Here is a 15,529-nt window from a genome sequence, read left to right as displayed (position 1 = left end):
ACAGAAGAGTATTTCATCTCTAGTATAAGAACATCCCCAGACCATTTGAAAATGCTATTGCCAAGTAGTTGTCACTTCCATCTCAGGAAGCCTTTGAAAAGGCTATTTACACTTTTGTCTTTCTTCAGGATTAGATTACTGTAATTCCTTATTGACTGGCTTACACAACAGGGCTCTGCAGTCTCCACAGGCTGTGCCTGATGGTCTGTTTTTCTGTTGTTTGTGGTGTTTGTTTTTTGTTTTGTGTTTTGTTTTTTTTTTTTTGAAAAAAGGGGATGATTTGAACATATTGTGCTGATCATAAACCTTTTCTACCAGTCACAAGTCAATGAATCAATTGTAAAATTGTTCTGTTTACTTATGGCAGAAATCATAGTCATTGTACCTTGTATCTGGCATGTCTGATCAAAATTAACTAGTTTAATCCTTAGAAAAAAATCTGTACTAGACAGTATAGATCACATACTATTCTTTCCTTTCCCCAGTATTGCATGAGAGCTGTGTGAAGCAAAGTATGGCAGCTACAAGCTCCAAAGACCTACAGTTCTACAACTCCCACCCAGGACAAGTGTGGTTTCTCTTTAAAATTCAAGTTGCAAAATGTGGCTTCTCAGTGTTAAAATTGATTTTATGGTGGGTTATTTCACTTGAAATACTGATTTCTGTTTTATTTCCTACGTTTTTGATAGCTTGCTATGTTAACTTCAGACTACAGCACTATATTTTCTAGCCTTACTGTTTACCAAGATAATTAATTGCAATATAGCAAGAGGCTCATTCCATTCCTTACAAATATAAACTACCCTTCACATTTACAATCACAGAATGGTTTCAGTTGGAAGGGACCTAATACAACACCTCTGCCATGACTGGGTTGCTCAAAGCCCTATCCCACCTGAACAATTCCACTGATGGTTTATCCACAACTTGTGCATGCAACAAGTTATACTGTCTGACCCTATAATGGTAAACAATTTCTTCCTTGTATTAGTCTAAATGTACTCTTTGAAGTTTAAAACCATTGTCCCCCGTTGACTCTGATAATCCAGCTAACATTTCGTTTACCACTATGAACCAAGTATTGCTCAACTCAAGATCAAGGGGCTTCCATCTAAAGAATCTACAGATATCTATTGTCCCAGACAGGTTTTTAGCTTCTTCTGATAATCAAATTATTTGATATTGCCGTTCATTTTGTTAAACATTGAAAGGTGTTGTTTCTGCAGAATTGTCAGGCTGATTAAAAATGCATATACTGGACACAGTTGTATTGAGACTATTCAAAGCTAATGATTTACAGTTCTGTTGGATTAGAGGAACAGAACCCCGTGATAAGATGTTAGCCTTCCCAACACCATCCACAGGCTTTTCCCCCCACTGGTTCCTATTGTAACTTCGTGTCACCAGAATGCTGGCCCATTTCCCACACAGTACTTCAAAACTTACTGCTTCTGGGTTGGGTTCCTTGTTTAACAAATGAACTTTTGCTGCTTGCCTTTAAATAACTGTAAATGTTCTCAAAATATTAAATATTGGATGGAGAAACAAACAGATGATTCCAGGAAGACATCTACCTCAAAAATTCTTGTCCTGATCCTCAGCCCATACTTGATCTTGTTTAAGTCTTCAATTCTGTGTGACATGGCCCTTTTTGAAAAGCATAGCACACTACTATGTGTGGAAGAGACTCTGCAAGCCAGGAGGCCTCAAAGGGTCTCTTAACACATTTACAGTAAGAATTTCCTTCCGCATAATAGGCTTGGTGCCCACTGACACCCACTATAAAGTTGGACTAGTGACAATTTGTTATTCCAGTCAGACTTGTTCCAAGCCACTCCTGACATCCCGAATTGTAGTAAGAACATATATTTTTTTATTATAGTGACAACATTCTCTGAAACATATTCAGAACTGCTGGGTATCTATCGAAGTAATTCATCTCAGTTGAAAGCGAAGAGCATTTAGAGGCTTTTTCTTCCCTTCTGTGTTTGCATGTGTGACAGTAACAGTTTCTGTATGGTTAAAGTGATACCTTTGGTTATTTCTCTTCTCTATCACATTCAGATGAACAAAGACAGGTCAATTACATACTTTTTTTCATAAATATATTTTCATTAAAATCAAGTTTGATCAGGAATCAACACCTGAAATCTTTACTCCTGACATCTCTGTAAAGCACACACATATCTGCAGGAGAATATTACCCTGAGGTAGGTGAGTGATTGCCTTACATAATCTTTCTAAAAATTAAGACATGGCTTGCACTTATTATCATCATGGTGCAAACATTCACTGCAAAATGTAACGAATAATTTTTTAGTAGGATGTTACTGGTTACCCTGCCTAGATCCTGATTACAAGGGAAATCCATGATATGGAAAAAATATTCAAAGTAGTCATAAAAAGACTGGTCCACTTCGAAGACTATCTTGAGTAATTTCAACTACTTTCTCAAGACTGTTTCCCCAAAGCTTGTGTAATTAATATTAAACCTTTTAATATTTGCTACATGAAAATGGCTTCTCAAAAGCTGAAAACAGAGCTAAATGATGACCTGCAAGAATTACTTAGGAAAAAAAAAGTATAAAAAAAAATCAATTAATACAAGTTTAGCATACATCCTTGCTCCAAGACTAAACTACCAGACAGAAACAATGCGGTGAGTGGAGCTGTGAGATTCTGAATCTGGAGCAACAGAGAGGATGACAGAAGATGTGGTCCTTTTCATTTAGCCAGTAGTTCATGACCAGACTGCATTACCTTCCACTTACCTACTTTTAGTAAGTTCAGCAGAAAGCATTTTCTGTAGGTCTAATTTATTTTTTCAGTCTGCTCTCATGCATTTTGGAGGAACTTTAAAAGTAAGAAGATCAATGGAGAACTTTTAAACAGAAGATCACCTTATCTGAAGGTGATGCAGAAACTGGGACAGTTTCCAAACATTTAATGTTCCTATAAAATCATCTAATGCTACTGACAGTTCCGGAGATCATTAGTCTTAAAAGATAAAGTAAATCAGGGAAACATAGCTAGGACATTTGACAGAAAGACTAGCTAGTTAGAAAATTAAATACAAAAAGTATATCAAAAGAATATTAAGTACCTAAGAAATAATTATGCAGTTGTATCTCTGACACCTCAGATGATCAGAACAAAGTAAGAGAACAGGTGGAGATTCTCCCTGTGTGCCAGAGCTCCACTCTGTGTGGAAGTGGGAGAATGGACTGGTGTCATACATGGTTAGAGCTCCTTCTGGGCAGGTTGGCCTAATTTATTCTGTCTCCTTTAGGTTGCTCTAACTTACGGCATCAGCGAAGGACTTAAAGACCCATAGGCCAGAAAAGAATCAACATGTTGAAATTGATTTCTGTCCACCCAGGATTCTTCCTTCCTTTCCTGGCCATTTGCAGATGAAAATCCATTGATTTGTGCTACTTCAGCTCATAGGGGCTGATGCCTGCTAACTAATCCAGCCTTGCATCTAGAAATCAGAGTTCAACACCTGTGTTTTAACATTAGGAATATATATAATTTTTTTTTCCATTTAAATGCAACACTTGGGAGAGATTTACTTTTACAGAGCTTTGTGTAAAACACTCCTTGCTTTGAAGATTGGTAAAACAATTTAAGGTATTAGTGTAGGTGACACTTGGAAAGACAGAAAAGATCCTTCACAAAAGGTCAAAGTAAAATGGAGACTGCCTGAAGATCCGCACAATATTGCATTTCACGGAGCATGATATAAAATGCAAAGTATGGGATGCAGATACAAACTATCAAATCTAAATTACAGAGAGTCCCAAGGAGAGTAATTCAGGCAAAGAGTTATAAAGTCAAAGTTCTAGTACCAATGTTCCCCCTCTCTCAAAGAGAAAGAGGTTTGTTTACACCATGTTTCCTTTCCAGCTTCCCTCAAGCTCACATAGAACACAACTGGAGCAGAGCAGACTGTTGAATGACAGGTAGCCATTAAGACTGCAAGTACGATTTTGCAAAAATATCTTCAGAATTAAGCATTCAAGCTCACCTATTCTAGGTGAGCACCAGAAAGACACTGAATGTTCTGAAAATCCCACCAAAAGTGTCCCAGACCTGAACATTCTAGAGTAGATCAGGAACAAAAAACTTCTGCAGAAGTGTATAGTCCTTCTAGCTTTAGTATTTAGGTTAAATACCTTCCAAAAAGAAGATCATACTGTGTTTGACCTCTGTCACAAGAGCCTTTGGCGAATAGGAACTCATGCACAGCAGAGGGCCAATTCTTAAATACACAACTGCTCAGATATTTTCACAAACGATGTTCATAACCTGCGCTCATATGTATCCACAAATGAAAAGAAGCATGTGCATGGGCAGAGACAGTGGCTTACGATACAAACAGATGCTTATGAATACTGCTTGTGCAGTAATCAACAAGCTTAAGTGTTTCCAGAACAATGCATGTGCAGAGTGGCTTTTTTTATTTTAACATGCCTACCAATAACAAGGCGACTTTCATTAATGGATAAATCATATCTATTTGTAGTATGAAGTCCATGGACTCCTGTCAATCACTAGCAGTACAGAAATATTCATAAGCTAATCATGGCTAAGCTAATTTTGGCTCCTTTAGAACCAAATTATGGTCTTTTATGCCAAACCTTATCCAAATAATTGCAGTCTTAGTGCATAGTCAGGAATTCGAAAGCAATACAAAAAGGTGTTGCTGCACCTGGTCACCATTCAGAGTTATGCTATTCAGCTTCTCATCTTAGAATAAACAATGCACATCAGGCATAATGCCATTAAGCTGATAGCCAAGCCATCCAACAGATTATTGCGAAACACCCTCCTTCTGTAACTCAGTTGCTTTATAGAACTAAAGACTGAAGGATAGTTTGTTGTATAATTCCCAGCTGGCCTCCAGAGACCTAAAAGCAGATTGGCATTGTTACACAACTTGAAGCTAATTATTCTATGTCTGTGTTCTCTGTGTGCAACAGTAATGACAGTCCTGTTTGTTTAGACTAAGCTTTCTTTTGACACGTTTATAGGGAGCTGCTAACATGCAAGGCTAGCATGCATCTTCAGATCATTTTCCACAGGAACAAGCCTCACAGCCACCTTCTTTCATTATTGTTCTCCAGGTAAATAACACAAAGCAAAACATAGTTAAGACTTTTGCCCAGTTTCTGAATCCACTAGCCCGTTATGTATGACGCAAGTTTAGTATTCCCCATGGAAAAAATGTATCATGGACCTAGATAATTTTTTCATCAGTAATGCTTTTCTTGTTACTTATCCAACAGTAACCCAAGCAATCCCCACTGCCCATTTTTTTCAGTCACAAAAACAGTTCAGTGTCTACTAATTCATTATCACTTTGACAGCACTGGGATGTTCTCAATTGCTTGAAACACTGAACACACTTGACAGATCCATTTATTAACTAATATGAAGCTAGTCAAATGGATGCCGAAGGAATTAAGTAGTTATCAGACCTTCAATGCATTGACTTATTTCAGTGAGAAGTTATCACCCAGCATGGTGGGATGTTAAATTTATGTACTGAGGAAAAACCTGTGCTAACTCACGGGAAGTACCTAGAAAAAAAGGACACCATAGTGAACATGGAAGTTTGCTTCCCATCATAGTGTAAAAACCTGAAAGTGGCATGCACGTGGCCTTTTCCTTAGGAAGTCACCTTTAATTCTGACTTCCTTCTGAGCAGTAGAATAAAGAAGCGTTTAACCACAGACATTCCAGGCTAAAACATTGCTGGAAAAATTGTGAGCCAAGTTTGCAAGGATTTTAAGTATTTGACTCTCTACTCTTTTCTTTCCACACCAAATTCTACACTCATCTGCCCCAATTAAAATGCTGTTGATTGCAAGCCCTCAACCATAGAGCCTTGTTGTGAATGAAGGGTGCTTGCCACCATCCCACCATCCATTCTCCCTATTGTTGAGAGTGTTTTTTTTGTTTTTGTTTTTTTGACTGGAGGGACCTAAGTTAACCTATTTTCAACAGTTTTCAATGAGAGGATGCTCAAAACGTTAGGAGGAAATCTCGCTGAAAGGGATTCCTCTAAATGCTTATGTTGCAGCAACTGTTCTTCCAGTGGCCAAAGGGTTTGTGTGCTGTAGGTTCAAACCTATTTAAATCTCTGGCAGAAGAGAAGATATCAAACTTACCTTAGTTAAATTCTTTGCCCAGGCTTATAGTTCTCATTACTGCTACAAATTGGACCCAGTCAGCATCAAAATTGTCCCCATACTATAACTAATTCAGAAAAGAATTTTCAGTAGGTTGAATACAGTGTTCTGGTCACAGCATAAACTTTCTATTTGATTTTGGACTAACAGGAGTGCTGTTTCCAGTTGTCTAAAGAGAAACATTAGCCAGCTCACCCTAAAAGTCTTCCACCCCAAACCATCAAAAAATCCATGCAGAACAGTGAATCTGAACAAAGAGTAAAAACAAAAAAAAGAAACACAAAAAAGAAGCCTCCCATATGTCCTCTAGGTGAACCCATATACTGAAAGAGAGATCTGGTAGCTGGCCGCTCCGCTGTGCACACCAGTAAATGTCACTGCTGGCAGAATCCGCAGTGCTTCAAGCACTGCTACATTTTTGAAAAATCTAGTTCCATACTGACTTCTGTAACTATCAGTTAAATTAAAAATAAGTCATGAATTTTACAGGAGTGTCTGGCCACTTGATCTAAAAGAAACCCTGGTCTAACTACTGCTAATGTGCTTAGGTCTGAACCAAATACTAGTAAGCCTGCTTTACCAACATCTGAACAATTCTAAGAATAGTTAAACATGCAGCTGCCTCTTTAGAAACATTCTTCTTCTCTTTCAACTTAACAACCAATTCAGTCATTAACTTGACAGTCAAATAAATGCATTATTAGCCTCTTCAAATGTCAGACAATATTAAAGCTAAAATTGAGGTCAGTCAGTTTTATACTTCGACTTCTGACAAATCCTAATAATTTCCCTGAGTTTACTGGAATAAGTTGCACGAGATAGCAAGACTAGCTTTTATTTTTCTTATTCACAAATATATTCATCTCTAAACTCTTTCAAAAGAAACGTCATTGCAGCAGCCATGAATAATACAGACAAGTATAAGTACAATACAGACTAGTTTGTTAACGAAATTAATGCAGAACAAAAACAAAAGAGAGGACATTTCCTCCTCACTGATCGCCTGCTCCCAAGGTCTCCATAGCTTTTACTCAATTAGTGGGAGGAAAAAGATCATGAGAAAAAAAAAAAAAGGCAGGATAAAACAGCAGTATTTAACAGTTTTATTTAGGAAAAGACTATTAAGCCACTTAAAGGTTAACTGATATGCATGAGTTATCATATACTCCTTCTCTTCAAGGTTATAGACTGCTTAGCAGAACCCTGCCAAACGGCAGTTATCTGAAGGGAGCTAGTAATCATCTCTGTTGATGACAGACCTCTGAGCAGATGGTAAGTAAATCAAGGTCCTGATGTGAAATGTTAAAGCTTTTATGCTGGAAGACACTGTTAAAGCATTATCCAGGTTAAATCAGATTCCATAGAATACCAGTTTACTAGTAGGCAGGCGTGAAGCCTTCCACTGAGGAATTCTATACGTTCTGATGCTTTTATTTCCTCTGTTGTTTTGGTGTTTTTTTGGTTTTGGATTTTTTGTCTTGTTTAGTTTTAATTGGGGGTTGGGTTTTTTGCATTTTTTATTTTAGACACTAACAGGTTATTCAAACAGTTTTTTTTTTTCTTTTAAATAGTCATTGTAGAAGTTCTATCAAGAGGGCAGGGTGAGCAGGGGAAGGGAAGACTAATTGATTTGTCATTTAGAATAATTTTTAATACTGGTTAATTAGGTTAGCATCACATAAGAATGGCAGCTTTCAGCTACATATGAAATTGTTCTAAGATTCCTACTTAGATATGCCCAGGCAAATCTGGCATTGGCTGTGCCCTTAAAACCTCTCCAAATAATAGTTTAGCACCTAAATATTTGGAAAGGACATAGTACATCAGAAACAAGAAGTAAGCAGCTACTTTTGTTTTAAGGAACTGAGTTACCAAAGGAAATCTGCTGGACCTGCATGGAAAGACTAGGATAAGCTTTGTAAGCAATTTTGTGTAACTACAGATGGGGTAAAGCAATTTCATAGAAGCAGGGGCAGCAATAATGCTACTTTAAGTGCTTCAAATCAGCTTGCCCACCAAAATTAAATACAAGGCACCAAAATCTAGTGTCTTCATAGGAAAGAACAATATTTAGTGGTCTGATGATTTGGAATGCTAAGATTTATGAATGGTTAACCTACAACAAATAGAGATTATGACTTGGATGACTTTGCTAATTGCTCCATCACATTCCATTGCTGATCCAAGTTACTCATGTTGTAGAAAACATGCAGGAAACTGTCGTGAAAAAAAAAAAAAATCAAGCTAGCTTGATTCATAATGCTTAACACCTGACAAGTTGATGAACCTATATGCCCCAGCTCAATTCAAACAAACCCTTTCAATAGTAGCCATGACATTCAGTTTCCCCAGAACACTAAGGTATTTTTTTAAATTTTCCACGTGCATATTACAGGGAAGCACACAGAAAACTGAGAATCAAGAATCACTCACAGAACCAATCCAGAGGATTTTGTTTTTCCCCAATGGAAGAATTCTTCCAGCAGCTTGTGATTTGCCATAATTGATTAAATCAAATACATGTGTTATTTTTCTCAAGCATTTTCTTTAGACAATTATATTAAAACTTGCGACTTAAATCATCCATTTGCCAGCCACAGAAAGAGCCCTTCTATAACATCTTTCCACTGGCCTGAAAAGCTTCACACAAATTGATTACACTATTGCTTGCTTCTTATGCAGTGGTAAACACCAGTCTACCCATGTATTCTAAATTTCTATCCTGTCTCTTTCTTCCCCCAACCCCCATCTTGCACATGAAGATCCATAATCCCTGTGCTAATGCTTCCATTGTCCTCTAACTTCTGGAGTCATTTCTAGCTTATGCTCCAAGGAATGGAGGGAGAAGCAAGAAAAGTACATTTTTGACAAAGACCTTAAGTGATGAATACAGCTACGGGGGGGGAGATCTTCCCCTAAACCTTTAGTCTTTTCATTCACTCTCCAAATGCACTGAGATTAATAATGCCTCTGGGCCACTGTATGCAAACCTCCACTGTACATACAGAGAAAAGATTATAATTGAATACCCTATTATGATGGGCAAGGAAAAAAGAAAAGCAGGCAGACAGGGCTCAAAGGCTGAACTGGCCTGGTTTGGCTTTCAGCCCACAGCACCTACAATTATCCTGAAATGATTTTTATTTATCTATTTAGTATTCCCACTAGGCAGAGTGAAAATCTAGCATTAATTTAGTGCTCATGGTTAGGCAGAGAGCTCTAAATTGAGGAAAGTTACTCAAATGGATAATGAAATGTGGCTGGAGCCCTAATGTCCTGCTTTGAATGAAAACAGTACAAACCATAACCCTCTGCAAATGGTTTACAGTCTGTTAGTTTATGCAAGAATTCTGCTAAATTACATTTTTACAAAACAGCCTTGCCAATGTAGCAGTGCTAGACCTTTACATAAATGTAAGCAGCCAGCCAATGCTGAGCATCCCACAGCTTCACAGCAAAACAAAAGGAAAGGACAGGACCAGAAGAGAAAGCAGCTGTGCCTAAACAGCCTATTTGGAATACCTACCAAGAAAAGGATGAAACCCCAAAATCAGGATGGCATTTCCACAGCTATTTATGACATCTAGGTGAAGTTATCTAGTTTGCTCCTAAGCACCTCATATTTGTAACAAAAACGTCACCTTTCAAATTAGTACAGGGTATTGCTAATAGTTACTTCATTAGATGAAGACCTTGCCAGTACTAGCATTCAGTTAAGGACTCTAAGTAACAAAGGTACTGGGAGAAAGAACGAAACACTAAGTCAAATTCTCTCTTTAGCGAGATTTTAGTAAATTCAAAGGCACTCCACAAAAGTGTCACTTTGTTTGAGTTAAGATTGTGTTCTCTCCAGACTTTTGAAGCTATGCTACAATTTGCTTTCATAAAGCATAAAGAGAATACTTACTGTCTTAGCTGTAAGCTATAAGCCATTTTACAAAAGCTTCCCATAAAAAAAGTTAACAGTTTAAGAATTCAAATGAAAGTATGAGAACAAATTCAGAAAGGTAGCAGAAGGCTGAGTGCACAATCGGTGTGCAAGTGTTAATCAGGAGTATTCAGAATAGTTGTTCTAACAGTTAAACACAGAGACATGATTTCTCAACTGATCCACAATTTGAAGACTAAAATATATTCAATAAATCTAGAGATCAAGCTTGGTACATGGAACACTAATGCTGCATTCCAGAAAATCAATTCATTATCTTAGCTGTATTGTCACTGCTTTTTTGAAAAGACACTAACCACCACAATTGCTCCATTACTCACCACAGTACATAAAATGTCTAAGATATTCGAAAACAAATAACAGAAAAATATGGATTAAACTGATAAAAATGATAATTCCAGACATGATTAGATTCGCTGTGTTGTGTAGCCTGCACAGCAGGTGGGGGATCCTTCAGAAGAATTAGTGAAAGCAGATTAATGGGAAAAGATTAAGTGTGCTCTAAAAGCAGGACAAAAACATTTTTAAAATGACGATTCTAACAACAGTGTTTAGGGATGCCTCAAAATGCGAAGTATTCCATTTAAGAACCAGATGCCCAAAAGTCTCCTACCTACAATAACGCAGTGCATTGTATGACTTGAAATCGTGAGCTGAATAAGCATTTGACATTAAGTGGCGCTTATGACAAATATTAATCAAAATATAGCCAATCGTTTCTAGCCCTGAGCAGCCAAGCTCTATTTTCCCCTTCTCTGCATGTAACTTTTTACATGACTGATCCTATGGATAAAGGCCTAGGAATCTTTTCTTCATATCCAAAAATATATTACAGTTGAAAATGAAACCTACTAATAGCTATTTCTAGAGCATTGAATAACACACATTAATGCCACCACCCTCTCCCCAGTGTTGAAGGCTAACTTCTAATAGAAAACACTGTGCATTTAACTAGGTAACAAAAAGCACTGTGCAAAGGGTCCCAATCCTATAGCCCAAGAGGAGAAACGCTGTTTTTTGCTGAATACAGGCTGCAGTTTTAGCTGCTTGCACCAAAACAGCAGACAGCTGCTAATGCAAGACCTAATGCATCTAAAGCATTAGCAGCAAAGCAAATATTCTGTATTATCATCCAAAATGACACAGCCTTCTATGTAGCAAAAGTAATAGTGGTACACTTATCCCCAAAGTCACAAGTGACACTGCCTCAAATGTTCATTGGGCTTCAGTGTCTCCTTTCTCGCTTTCTAAAATTTATTTCAGTTTTGTAATTCTACAGAACCTCCTTGTTAGGGTTCTGCAGCTTTTCAGCAACCATGATTGTATATGTTTACAGATGAGTCCTTAACTATTCAAGGCAATCAAATAGTAGGAGGCTCACAGTAAGTCAAATGGAGTTGGCAGCACTTGGAAACAGAACTGGATTTCCAAAGTTATTACAGAAACACCCACAGATTTAGCATCATCTCACAGAAAGAACATTCCTTCTTCCTCTGGATTGTCTAGGAGGTGTCTATCACCCAAGGCTGATTACTCAGAAAATGCAAAAAAGCTGCTTTAAGTAGAGGGAAACTAAGGAAAAGAGATTGCATCTCATAGAATCATAGAATATCCTGAGTTGGAAGGGACCCATAAGGATCATCAAGTCCAACTCCTCTGGTTGCTTCTACTCCCTCCTAAACTGCTGGCATGAGCTTTTGGGGGCAAACTTGCTAGCCTGCCCAGAGCAGCTGGCAGTGTTTATTATGCTAATGGCAGGTAAACCCAAGTGCCATTTCAGTCAGTTAAGTCTCACTCAAGCCATCGCTTGCCAACCCTTCTATTTTGTTGTCTGTGATAGATGAACAACTTAATTTGCTTTCTTCCTACAAATTTGACCTCTATGTTGCTTAGCATAATTTTAACCTGTGTCCACAATGCTTCTCAAATCTGTCCTTGGTTTTGGATTCTACAAATGTGACATCACTAAGAAATCTGAAATATTATTAAAAACAATATCTACGGCCACAGCACTAAGTTCTGCATATCACTCCCAAAGTGAACACATAGTCTTGCAGCCTGTCTCTTATTTTCATTCACCTCAACCTCCTTTGTTCTCTGGTATCCATTTGTTATGTTATGTTTGTACTTAGGCTGTAATCTCCTGCAGGCAAGCATGTCTTCTGTATGTTGTGCAAAGTGCTTTTTCAGGCAACAAAGCAGAATAATGTCTCTCAGTTTCCCCATTTGTAGAAGCATGCTAACACAGTACTCACCTACCTCACAAGGCAGCTGGCAAGTTAAATTGGTTAATGATTGTGAGATGTGGAGATATTCCAGATAGCTCCACAGAACCAAGAATTGTCATAGGTCAAAAAGCGAGACTTACAGCTGGAGTTAGCTTCCTATTCCATCTAATGACAAACTAGCATCTTTCCCTAATTAAAGGGGGGCTCAACTGTGAAATAAAAGCATTATTTACATAGCTTTCCTATGTTAGCTTGGAAATACCTAAGGTGCGTTCTTACTCCGGGGTCATAAGGAGAACAAAAACATTTCTTCTTCTCTTGTAACATTACAGCATGGAAAAACTACCTTACAGGACGTTATTAAGCTCAAACCAGGTTTCTTATCTAACAATGTTTCATAAAAAATAAATCTATTATTTTCTAGCTTCTGTCTAAAAAGACATCTAATTGCATACTACATAGACATGCAGAAAGAAATGTTATTGTGAGTTCAAGAGATTGCAGCTAGCCACTCTTTTTTTCATAATTAAATTTGTAAGTGCTCAACATGGTATTTATTTCAATTTTTCATAAGACCATAAAAAAGTGTTTGGAATAGATCCAGCCTCACTCTAAGCTCCTATTGTTCAGCCCTCCCTTACAGTGACTCTTGTATGACCAAACATCAGTTTATAAGGGTTCTCCCTCTAATTCGTATTTTTATTTCATTATTGGTAAATATTCAAAATTCTAAGCAAGTTCTCCCCAGTTTTAGATATCAAATATTCTCTGTACTCATAATAGCAAAGCATGTAAGAATCAGCAGTACCGCCATTTGCAATGCTAAGAACCACATACTCAGCTGAAATGCAAAACCAGAAAGCATACACTATATAAAACAGTATTTTATAAGCGTTTGCATCTCCTTATTTCCAGTCTGTGGTGTGACTTCCATACTCTGGTCTTTTATATCATGTGTATATAATAACTGTACTCACCATATACAAGTCCTTTGTATTTCAGGACAAATCTGCTCACAGAAGTGGGATGTGTTGGTCCACAGTGAAAACCTCCATCTTTAGCAAGACTCTTGTCACAGAGGAAATCTCTTCTTGCACCTGCACAGTTGACTTCAGGTAGGATTTACCCTGCAGCAGGGAAAATAATGTATTTACAGTAAAATATAATTCATATAAATCCAAGTAGCTGAAGAGAAGACATTTGAAGCCTGCCACTGACGTTGACAGTCAGGTGATAGTGCACGTACCATCATCCATGTGTTCATCGCTTTATTTGTTTTTGTTATATTTGGCCATTTAATAGGACAACTGCCATACTGTCATGAGGCTGTTAAACAGGACCTTACAGAATCACTTAAGAGCCAAATATGAAAAGACATTTAATTTTGAGCAGTACGTCAATAAGCCGTGCAAATTATGGCTCTGGGAGAACCTTGCCATGAACATTTGGAGGTAAACATTTTTTCTAGTTTAAGTTCTTTTGTTGTTGTTTGTTTTGTTAAGGAAAAGATAGTCTTCAAATTGTCGCTGATATATACTGCTGCAATTATACACTCTCTAGCTTTTAAGGTAAGAGAAAGATTAAAAATTGTAGATGGGATGGAAAAAAAAAATAGGATACTCACTGCCCCACAACACATACCCAGAGTTTAACAAAACAAAAACTGACATTGAGTTCCTTGTCCAGAATCTTCAACACTCCAGGTGGAAGTCAACAGCAAAGGAGAGAATATCTGAAAGGTACATACAGTGCCTGTCAACCCCGATCACAGATCCTCATCCTCCCTTTGAAATACATCTTCTGTCCATACATAACTATGATATTGACTCAGTAACTTTTTTTTTTTTAAATCTGATTTTAACTATACCCTTTTCTGTGCCAGTACCACGATTGGTGAGTACATGGCGCTTGCTCTAAAATAGTGTTGTTGGGTTTTTGTCCATCCATCCTCTATAATTCAGCAGTTGCTTAACTGCTACCATTCACCCATTCCATGGCAGTACATCTATCTATCCCTCTTTCTGGAGTTACTTACACATGAGAAGACACCTCACACTGTCTGAGCAACACAGTCATAATCCCCCTAGACAATGTATACCCTCTTTTGTGCCCTGGCATAGCAAGTGAATTGCTCAGTGATTGATCATCTTGATTAAACACAGTTGATTTGTCTTTACATCTTGAGCCGTGGTGTCCAGAGGCCTGCAGGCTCCACATCTTCAGGGTCCAGGTCAAAGCTGTGAATCACTATGCCAGTTAGCTGAAGACATACATGCACAAGGCAAAACATAGAAGTAAGACTGCCACTCCCCCTCTGCAGTTACAGTAAAATCATCATAAGAAAGCAGAGGTACTTCAAAAGGCAATGACTATTATCACCTAAATAATCAAGCCACCAATTTAAGGGTCAAAATACCAGAAGAAATTTGCTAAGCACAAGTAGCAAGTCCTGTCAGGGAGCCGGCCGGCTGAGGCTCCGGCAATGGGCAGTTTTTCTTGCTCCCTCAGCCCAGTAGGGAACACCTTGGCACCGCCCTTCTCCTCAGGGTCAGCCGGGCCCAGCCCGCCCTTCCCCGGTGCTGCGGCGCTTTTCCCGCCCAGCGGTTACCGCTTGGCCCTGGTGTTCCCAGCGCGGCTCAGTGCCGCAGTTTATACTCAAGTGCAAGGCGAATGGAGCCGCCGAGCCCCGCGGAGCCCACGAGGCTCGACGATACGCCGCGCCGAGGCGGCCGGGCGCATGAGATGGCGGCCAGGTGGGCGCTGAGGCGGCGAGGCTGCGCGGTGCCGGGCCTGAGGGGCCTCCCCGCAGCCGCCGTGCTCTCTGCCCGGCCCCGCCGCCGGCCTGAGGGCAGAAGGGTCCCGCGGGAGACGGGGAAGACGCCCGGCAGCGAGCGGCCGCCCGACGGCTGGCTCCGGGCTGTGAGGGGAAGCGCCAGCCCCGCACTGCCCCGCGCACGGCCCCCTCGCCACCGGCTGCTGTGGGGACCCGTCCCGGGGACCGCAGCGGCCGGCGAGGCGTGCGAGCCAGGCATAGCGGGGCCCTCCTCTTTGCACAAGAACATCCCCGTTAATTTAGCTGCCTTTTTGCCACTCGGGTGGTCCCACAGCCCTTGTGTTGAAGCACGTTGAGGGGATACTCACGGCTTTCACTACAGCTT

At 39.2% G+C, this 15,529-nt stretch overlaps 1 protein-coding gene across 4 annotated transcripts in view; it reads right to left on the bottom strand.

Annotated features, from left to right (window-relative positions):
- The window catches only part of RORA (RAR related orphan receptor A), a 414,152-nt gene extending 398,900 nt beyond the window's left edge, over positions 1-15,252 (bottom strand). The window contains exons 1-3 of one of the 4 annotated variants that reach the window (XM_067003933.1): positions 14,549-15,252; positions 14,013-14,103; positions 13,349-13,498 (exon numbers count right to left, since the gene is read on the bottom strand). The gene's annotated coding sequence lies outside the window, so the exon portion shown is untranslated. The remainder of the gene's footprint in view (positions 1-13,348; positions 13,499-14,012; positions 14,104-14,548) is intronic. The other 3 variants (XM_067003930.1, XM_067003931.1, XM_067003932.1) reach the window with 3 other exon arrangements.
- Positions 15,253-15,529: the final 277 nt, after the last annotated feature.

The sequence above is a fragment of the Anser cygnoides genome, chromosome 11 (genome assembly GCF_040182565.1).
Source record: "Anser cygnoides isolate HZ-2024a breed goose chromosome 11, Taihu_goose_T2T_genome, whole genome shotgun sequence".
Taxonomy (NCBI): domain Eukaryota; kingdom Metazoa; phylum Chordata; class Aves; order Anseriformes; family Anatidae; genus Anser; species Anser cygnoides.
This window is presented reverse-complemented; position numbering and strand designations above follow the sequence as displayed.